We start from the raw sequence: 10,080 nt of genomic DNA, 5'->3' as shown, positions 1-10,080 counted from the left end.
TAGAATGGACTGGTTGGATGTCCTTGCAGTCCAAGGGACTCTCAAGGGTCTTCTCCAACACCACAGTTCAAAAGCATCAATTCTTAAGCGCTCAGCTTTCTTCACAGTCCAACTCTCACATCCATACATGACCACTGGAAAAACCATAGCCTTGACTAGATGGACCTTTGTTGGCAAAGTAATGTCTCTGCTTTTCAATATGCTATCTAGGTTGGTCATAACTTTCCTTCCAAGGAGTAAGCGTCTTTTAATTTCATGGCTGCAGTTACCATCTGCAGTGATTTTGGAGCCCCCCAAAATAAAGTCTGAAACTATTTCCACTGTTTCCCCATCTATTTCCCATGAAGTGATGGGACCAGATGCCATGATCTTCGTTTTCTGAATGTTGAGCTTTATGCCAACTTTTTCACTCTCCTCTTTCACCTTTATCAAGAGGCTTTTTAGTTCCTCTTCACTTTCTGCCAAGTTGTTTTAATTGTGTATAGTCTAGAGTTTTAAAAATATTTATTTTTTGTATAGCTAAAACATGTACATTTATAAAATTCAAAAAAAAAGATGTGCAATCAAAAGGAAATCTCTTCTCCTTCCCTACTGTCTCCCAGACATCCAGGTTCCCTCTCTAGGGGCAATTCCTGTTGCTTGTGACTTCTATGTCCTACCCCCTATGAAAGTCCTGTATGCAAATTCTTGCACCTTGTTTTTTCACCTGGCTTGGAGATCTTTCCATATCAATATATAGATAAAGCTGCCTTATTCTTTTTTTAGTGGTTATAGAATATCCATCATAAAGGTGTATTATATTTAACAGGTCACCTATCGATGAATATTTGGGATATTTTTATCCTTGTGCTATTACAAACAATAATGCCATGGATATTTATATATATATTTCTTTGCATGTGGTTTATAACATGAGCAGCAATAGCTTTTCCTAGTTTGTTTTTTCACTTCGTTTGTGTATTTTTAAAAATCACTTTATTGTGAAAGTATTTTTTGAGGTTTAATTTCTTGTGCTTAGAAGGCCGTTCCCATTTCAAGATAACAAGAATAATTCTTCTTTTCTTTTAGCTTTTTGTTTCATTTATATATTTAAAAATTTAGTTGCTCAGTTGTGTCCAACTCTTTGCGACCTCATGGACTGTAGCCCACCAGGCTCTCAGAATTTCCCAGGGAAGGATACTGGCGTGGGTTGTCATTTCCTTCTCTTTGTTTCATTTTTCATGTTTAAAATTTGAGTTACTGGAAATTTTTCTGATGAAAAGTGTGAGGTAGGGATGCACCATTATATTTTCAACACTTTGTATTAAATGATTCATCCTTCACCCATTGGTTTGCAATGAATTTGGCTATTTTGCATGAGAATAAATTATGTGAGTCATGACTCTATACACATTACAACATTTTTAAAGTTTTTTGAGGTTTAATGTGAGCATCATAAAACTGATCAATGTAAAACATACAATTCAATGTACACCACAATCTACTTCAGAACATTTTCAAAACTACAAAAGGAAATCTTATACACATTAGTAGTCACTCCTCATATAAAATATCCTGAAAGATTGCATTGAATTATGTAAATTTATGTAGAATTTGTGTTAAAATGTATTTTTTCCCACTGTTGTGCTCCTTTGGAGTTATAAAATTCTGGTCAACCACTTGTAAAAGAATGAAACTAGAACACTTTCTAACACCATATACAAAAATAAACTCAAAATGGATTAAAGATCTCAACGTAAGACCAGAAACTATAAAACTCCTAGAGGAGAACATAGGCAAAACACTCTCCGACATACATCACAGCAGGATCCTCTATGACCCACCTCCCAGAATATTGGAAATAAAAGCAAAAATAAACAAATGGGACCTAATTAAACTTAAAAGCTTCTGCACATCAAAGGAAACTATTAGCAAGGTGAAAAGACAGTCTTCAGAATGGGAGAAAATAATAGCAAATGAAGCAACCGACAAACAACTAATCTCAAAAATATACAAGCAACTCCTACAGCTCAACTCCAGAAAAATAAATGACCCAATCAAAAAATGGGCCAAAGATCTAAATAGACATTTCTCCAAAGAAGACATACAGATGACTAACAAACACATGAAAAGATGCTCAACATCACTCATTATCAGAGAAATGCAAATCAAAACCACTATGAGATACCATTTCACACCAGTCAGAATGGCTGCGATCCAAAAGTCTACAAATAATAAATGCTGGAGAGGGTGTGGAGTTATAAAATTAAAGGTCTGGAACTATTGTTATTTTGAACAGATCTGTCCTGGATATTAATTGTAAATGACTCTGTATGCAATTTTTCTGTAAGGATTACAAAGTAACAGAACTTTAATTCTTTTAAACATATATTTTTAAAATTACTCTGTGGTACTGTAGATTTCAAAACCTTCATGTTAATGCGTATTTTGAATCTGTAATGTAGGAATGTAGTATACAGTGTTTTACAAATCTTCTTGGTCATAGAACCCTTTGTTTTTGTTAAACTAGCTATGTAAAATACTTGGAAAAACACTGGATAAATTAGAGCAAAGGTTCAACTTTTAGAACATCTGTCCACAGTTGGAGATCTTTCTGTAAATAGTATGGTTTTCTTTTATTGTAAAATAAAATAAACGCATGCATACATGGTCAACTAATACTTGACAAGGGAGCCAAGAATACTCACAAGGCAAAATATAGTCTCTTCAATAAATAAATGATGTTGGAAAAACTAGATATTCACACAAACACAAAAAAAAAAAAAAAGAAAGAAAGAAACTGGAATCCTGTCTCACATCACTCAGGAAAATAACTCAAAAAGGGTTAAAGACTTAAATGTAAGGCTGAACATCATAAAACCTCTGGAAGAACACATAGGAAAAAAGCACAGTAACATTGGTCTTGACACCAGTTTTGGGGATATAGTACCAAAAGCATAAGCAACAACAGCCAAAATAAACAAACGGGACTACATCAAATTAAAAAGTTTCTGCACAGCAAAAGAAATGATGAACAAAATGAAAGGGCAAATATGGGAGAGAAAATATTTGCCAATCATGTATCCGATAAGGGGTTAATATCCAAAATACATAGTGAGCTCGTATAATTCAATAGTAAAAACCAAATAATCCAATTAAAAACGGGCAAAGGATCTGAATAGGCAGTTTTTTCCCCCAAAGAAGATATATGAATGGACAGCAACATCAAAGATGCTCAACATCACCAATCATCAGGAAAATGCAGATCAGAAACACATCGAGCTATCACACTCTATTGGAAAGAGAACACAAGTGATGAGAACGTGGAGAAAAACAATATGGTACACCCTTGATGAGAATATGAACTTGTATAGCCATTGGAAGAGACAGTATGGAGATTCCTCAAGAAATTAAAATTAGAACTACCATTCTAATTTTAGACTCAGCAATCCTACTTTTGGGGTATATATCTGAAGGAAATGAAAATCATTACCTTGAAGAGATATCTGAATTCCTACAAAAAATCTAATTCAAAAAGTATATCCACCCCAACATTCATAGCAGCATCATTCACACTAGCCAAGACATGGACGCCACCTAAGTTTCCACTGACAGATGAATGGATGAGGGTAATATATGAATGAATAAAGGAAATATATAGAATATACAGTATAATATTATTCAGCCACAAAAAGTAAACTCTGCCATTTGCGACCACATGGAGAGCCCGAGGGCTCAAGTGCACACAGCCCTGAAACAGCCCAGGTAGGTAGGATTTGAACCAAGCTCTTCTGTCTCTGAACACTTGGGTTTCTTCCCGACATCATGTGAGGGAAACTGTAGCATGACTTCATGGCAAAGGGCTCAATTACTAATTCAATTTGAAAATGTGTTTTGCCTGGAAGTCATTAGAAGGATAGGTAAGCATGGCTGCCAAAGTGAGACACATCCTTGGCTTATAGGGGAAGGGATTTCACAACAGTGGGCTGTGTCCTTCTCTGGGATGTGAGCAGGACAGGACGGGAACTGAGGTGCTCACACCCCAGTGCCTTCTGTCTGTGCGTCCTCAGCTCTGCCTTGGGGGCTTGGGTTTTCCTTCTCAGACTGCCTTCTTCTGTTGACCATGAAGCCCCTCCCTCTCCTGTCTCTACTCCAGGCTCCATGATTGCGCAGCCACATGGTGTGATGGCTGACTATTGCCTTTTCTCCACCAGAATGTAAACTCCATCACTGACACTCAGGGCAGAGACTAATCTACAGCAGAGGCTCAACAAGGGTTGAGTGAAGGAAAAGAGTTAATCGATATTTATTCTTATCAACAGCTCCTGATTTATAAAGCTCTGGCTGCTTTATATAAAAGGCGATGATGGTACAGCAATAATCAGTGCTGACATTTGTCAAACAGTTTGTTGTCTATTTGACACGTGAAGCCCTGTCTTCCCAAAGACCCTCTCCTGGTAGGTCAGATAGGGAACCCATGTGCAGAGAAGTCAGGTGACTTGTCTGCAGTCACAAAGCTAGTGCTACACCAGGAATTTGAACCCAGGTTTTCAATTTCATGGATTCTTCTTCCAGAGCTATTTGATTCATAAACTTAAAAGCTACCATAATGAAACAGGATGTTGCAGCTGCCATCTGCCAAGATTCTAAAAAAAGAGTAAACACCATACCTTGCTCTGGGATGGGGGTTGCTCCAGAATTCTAAATCCACAATAGACTGAGGATCTTTCATGAGAGCTCAGAGAAAATCTTGCTTTGGTACCAGACAGAAAAACAGATCCAAGTTCTCAGAGATTTTCAAATAGTTGTGCTAAAAATAATTCTCTCCTTTGGTCCCAGAGAGACAGAGGCACTGGAAGTCATTCACCGGGTGAGGCTCAGTCAGGGCCAGTTATGTTTTGTTTAACATAAACTGGGGAGCGCCGTCTTCTCTCGCCCGTTAAGTGTACAGGCGCCTCCATCTCTTGTGTGTCGTGGCCTCGTTTTCAGATTTGTTTACTTAATTTTTTCCCCTCTTCATTTGTTTTCCACTGAGTGAATGTTTCAGGAAAAAAATTACTCACTGACTGGAAATTAGTTGTTAACTTAGAACAGTTATGTCCTATTTGAGCATTTTCAGTGTAGAATCTTCAGATTCTGGACTTGGGCTTGTGTCTCCTGGGATAGCAAGGGGAGTGGTCCCTATTCTGGATAAATACGGCAGGAAAATGGTCCATCATTCTACATGCTGCAAAGTGAAAGAGGGGGACAAATCCTGTATTGCTGTTTTCTTTGTTCTCTGCTGAATGGATAAATGATTGGATATTTTTAGAAGGCTAATAGGTCTTTGTTCCTGTAGAGAACTGATTACAACAACTCAAAAGGCAGATGGTTCTCCAAACCCTTTGATGATTCATCGTCAGTGCAATTAGTTTCCTTCTGTCCTTTGGGTAAGAACTTCACGTATCTTCTCAGCAAAAGTAGTATGTAGTTTATGATGGCATTTACGGAAAATAAGTCACCGAAAAATTTTGTTTTTTATCTTGCTTTCCCCACCATACTTTTCAAGCTACTTAGAATGCAAATTGAAAGAAGTATTTCTGGTTGGGGAAGTGGGCACAAGTCACAAATTTTTACCAAGAAGACTGGTGGCCTCCTTACTCTGAAAAGGTTTACTTCGCCTTGGCTATCTGTCCTCCCATATTTGGGTTAATTGCTCAGTGGGTAAAGAATCTGCCTGCAATGCAGGAGACACAGGAGATATGGGTTCAATCCCCAGGTTGGAAAGATACCCTGGAGAAGGAAATGGCAACCTGCTCCAGTATTCTTGCCTGGAGAATCCCATGGACAGAGGAGCCTGACAGGCTAAGGTCTTTGAGGTCGCTAAGAGTCGGACATGACTGAGTGACTAAGCAAACATGCACGTCCACCATCACCCCCCAATCTGAAAAAAATAGTCTTTTGAATTTGTTGGCTGTGCAAAATCTGAGTGCTAACATAGGGTCACAAAACCAATGCCTTGAGCACAGACATGAGGCAGAGTTTTTGTTAATCAGAGAGAATCTCTGGGTTTATTTTTCTCATCCTCAAAACAAGATGGTTGTGTTTGATTATTCCTAAGTTTTCTCATAGTTCTTAAAATTGTTTCATCTCATGCTTAATGAAGTGGAACTTAAAAACTAATGTCAGCTTCTACATACATCAGAAGCGAGGTTGCTTGGAAGCAGATGCTTGTTATTGAGAGAAGTCCCTCAGGTCACCCTGTAAGTGCATAAAGGGATGACTTGATAGTGGCTTGAGGAAGACTTGCCTCTCAGGGACACTTGGAAGGAGACGGGTTGAGTTTGTTTACTTAAAGCCTCCAAGGTGTTCAGGAAAGGAAGGAATCAAGGGCCCAGTTCCTTCTCTCCATGATGCAAATTTAAAGAGTAGTCATGGATGACAGGATTGGCCTGATCCAAAGTCTGCTGTGAAGAAGGACACTGTGGACCAGAGGATGCAACTGAGCTGGGGGTATGCGGGAATCTGGGCCAAAAAGCCTAAAGGATTTGTAGTTGGCTGGTTTTGGAAGAATACGTGGTTGAGGCTGACTGTTCATCTGTCTTCATTCATTCTGTCATGGTGGCTCTTCTTTAGGAAACAGTGGTTGAACACACCATGGTGGGTTAAGAGGGTCATTATACTGAAGCCTGGTGAGTGGGTAATAATGAGGTCAGCTAGAACATCTCCTGCAAATGGACAAGCACTACTGGACTCTGCACAGAGTGAGGCCGCTTGGTAGAAGCTAAAACAACAAGGCAAGTGGACCATCAGGGATTTGTTTTTCACTTTCTGCCTGAGTTAGAAGTAGAAATGACCCCATTCAAACCAAGAAAGCCCCTAGAATTCTTAAATTGTTCATGGAGGGAGAGCATTTAGATCTTGACTAGTGTATGTGTGATCTTAGTCACTTAGTCGTGTCCCACTCTTTGCGACCCCATGGACTGTAGTCCCCTGTAGCCCGCCAGGTTCCTCTGTCCATGGGGATTCTCCAGGCAAGAATACTGGAGTGGGTTGCCATGCCCTCCTCCAGGGGATTGTCCTGACCCAAGGATCGAACTGGGGACTAAATGCATTGTAGGCAGATTCTGTATCAGCTGAGCTACCTGGGAAGTCCCTTGACTAGTCTACCTACTAATAAAAGCAAATGGAAACCTGAAAAGCAATTGGAAGAAAAAAATGGCATGACTATATTTGAACTTGAATTGGCACATGGATGATAGAGGCTGAATGTTTTCATTGGTTCATTCCTAGGGGTTGCACCGCAAAGCAACTCACTGTCATATGTAAGAAAATCCTGACTGTCTGAACTTAAAGGAATCTCCCCACACTCCCCTCTGAGGCCTTCTAAAAGCCTGGACTGGAATTGCAGTCCTTATAATCTTAATTACCATAATGCCAGCCTGTGGATATATATATATACATTTGTATACAAGTGATGACTTTATTTCTATTGAACTATAGTTGATTCACAATGTTGTATTGGCTTCTGATATACAGCAAATTGACTAAGTTATACATATATTTTCCTTTATAGTTTCTTACAAGATACTGAATATAGTTCCCTGTGCTATACAGTAGGATCTTGTTGTCCATCTATTAAGACATTTTATATGAAGTAGTTGTTGTTTTTCAGTTGCTAAGCATATCTGACTCTTTGTGACCCCATGTACTACAGCACACCAGGCTCCTTTGTCCTCCCCTGTCTCCTGGAGTTTCCTCAAATTCATGTCCATTGTGTTGGTGATACTATCCAACCATCTCATCCTCTGCCGCCTCCTCCTCCTTTTTTTTTTTTTAACTTTTCCGTGAGTTTTTTTCAAACTCTTCCAAGGAGTCAGTTCTTCACATCAGGTGGCCAAAGTATTGGAGTTTCAGTCTTAGTATCAGTATTTCCAATGAATATTCAGAGTTGGTTTCCTTTAGGATTGACTGGTTTGATCTCCTTGCAGTCCAAGGAACTCTCAAGAGTCTTTTCCAGTGCTACAATTTGAAAGAATCAATTCTTTGGCACTCAGCCTTCTTTATGGTCCAACTCTCATATCTGTACATGAACACTGGAAAAACCATAGCTTTGACTATAAGGACATTTGTTGGCAAAGTGATGTTTCTTCTTTTTAATATGCTGTCTAGGTTTTCACAGCCTTCCTGCCAAGGAGAAAGCATCTTTTAATTTCATGGCTGCAGTCACCATCAACAGTGATTTTGGAGCCCAAGAAAAGAAAATCTGTCACTGCTTCTACTGTCTCCCCTTCTATTTGCCATGAAGTGATGGGACTGGATACCATGATCTTTTATGTGTATTGAGTTTAAGCCAGCTTTCACTCTGCTCTTTCACCCTCATCAAGAGGCTGTTTAGTTCTTCTTCACTTTCTGCCATTAGAGTGGTATCATCTGCATATCTGAGATTGTTGCTATTTCTCCCGGCAATCTTGATTCCAGCTTGTGATTCATCCAGCAAGGCATTTCACACCATGTACTCTGCATAGAAATGAGTACATGTCTCTCATGTCTCCTGCAATGGCAGTTGCATTCTTTACCATTCGCACCACCTGGAAAACCTCATATAACAGAGTATGTATCTGCTAATCCCAAACTCCTAATTATTCCCTCCCCTCCCTTTCCCCTTTGAAAACCGTAAGTTTATTTTCTATATCTGTGAGTTTGTTTCTATTTTTTGCCTTTTTCTGTTTTGTAAATAAGTTCATTTGTATCTTTTTTTTTAATTAAAAAATTTTTTTTAAATAAGTGCTATCCTATGATATTTGTCTTTCTCTGATTTACTTAATATGATAATTTCTAGGTCCATCCATGTTGCTACAAATGGCATTATTTCCTTCATTTTTAATGGCTGAGTAATAGTCCATTGTATATATGCACCACATCTTCTTTATCCATCAGTTGATGGGCACTTGAGCTGCTTCCACATTTTGGTTATTATAAACAGCGTTGCTATGAACATTGGGGTGCGTGTAAGTGATGATTTCTTAAAGGGCTTTTCTCATTCACTTCTCTTTGTGTTGACACCGCCTCTGCCAAAGAGCTTAGAAATGGATGAATTTGTTGACTACCAGAGAGATAGATGTGTTCTTATTTTTCTGTTTTAACTTGGCCACGTTTTGGTACAATTTATGGATGGCATCACCAACTTGATGGACATGAGTTTGAGTGAACTCCAGGAGTTGGTGATGGACAGGGAGGCCTGGCATGCTGCGATTCATGGGGTCCCAAAGAGTTGAACACGACTGAGCAACTGAACTGAACTGATGGGTGTTCATATTTGCTTTTCTGTATCATTCATAATTTACTTAAATTCCCTATAGTGTTTGATGGCAAGGTTTCTTATTAAAATCACAGTAATTTTTTCATTCTGCAATATTTGATTTTTTCTTCATTATTTTTCATCTAAGATAATGTTTTATAATCTATGTTTTCCTGGACTTATGCTTCTTCACAGATAGAACACTTCTTTGAAATAATCTCCTAGTGTTCAGACCTTGACGGAATTAAAGCTTGTTATTGCCTATTTCATTCAGCTATTTTCATACTAATTTTAGAGACAGTGGCAAAAAAATGACGGGTAGAAAAATACGCTGAAGGGAGTATGGTCGTTGTTGTTTAGTTGCTGTGTTGTGTTCGACTGTTTGCGACCCCCACGGACAATAGCCTGCCAGGCTCCTCTGTCCATGGGATTTTCCTGGCAAGAATACTGGAGTGAGTTGCCAGTCCCTTCTCCAGGGGATCTTCTCGATCCAGGGATTGAACTCAGGCTTCCTGCAAGTCTCCTGCATTGACAGGTGGATTCTTTACTGATGAGCCACAGAGGAGAGAGTGACTGAAGGTAAGAAGTGGGGTTCTGTTTTTACCTGCCACTTATGCTCAGGCCGAGGTCTTATTCTGTCTTTTCTAAGGTAGATTATTTTTTTTCCTTTCAGCTTGTGATTTTTTTTTTTTCTGTAGGCTTAACTCACTTTTCAACTGAACTCAGTTCAATCTAGACCAGTCCAATCAATGTTCATGCAGCATTTCAGTGTGCTGGTGAAACAGCTCTCAAGAAAATGGCTTAGATGGGTAGTTTTGTCA

At 39.0% G+C, this 10,080-nt stretch overlaps 1 protein-coding gene across 5 annotated transcripts in view; it reads right to left on the bottom strand.

The window, feature by feature from the left end:
- The window catches only part of C1QTNF7 (C1q and tumor necrosis factor related protein 7), a 130,445-nt gene that overhangs the window by 13,613 nt on the left and 106,752 nt on the right, over positions 1-10,080 (bottom strand). Inside the window, exon 1 of one of the 5 annotated variants that reach the window (XM_010857281.1) lies at positions 4,650-4,750. The exons of the other annotated variants lie outside the window; for them this stretch is intronic. The gene's annotated coding sequence lies outside the window, so the exon portion shown is untranslated. Of the gene's footprint in view, positions 1-4,649; positions 4,751-10,080 lie in introns of those variants that run through there. 5 annotated transcript variants of the gene reach the window in all.

This window comes from Bison bison, unplaced genomic scaffold (genome assembly GCF_000754665.1).
Source record: "Bison bison bison isolate TAMUID 2011002044 unplaced genomic scaffold, Bison_UMD1.0 scf7180017864379, whole genome shotgun sequence".
NCBI classification, from domain to species: domain Eukaryota; kingdom Metazoa; phylum Chordata; class Mammalia; order Artiodactyla; family Bovidae; genus Bison; species Bison bison.
This window is presented reverse-complemented; position numbering and strand designations above follow the sequence as displayed.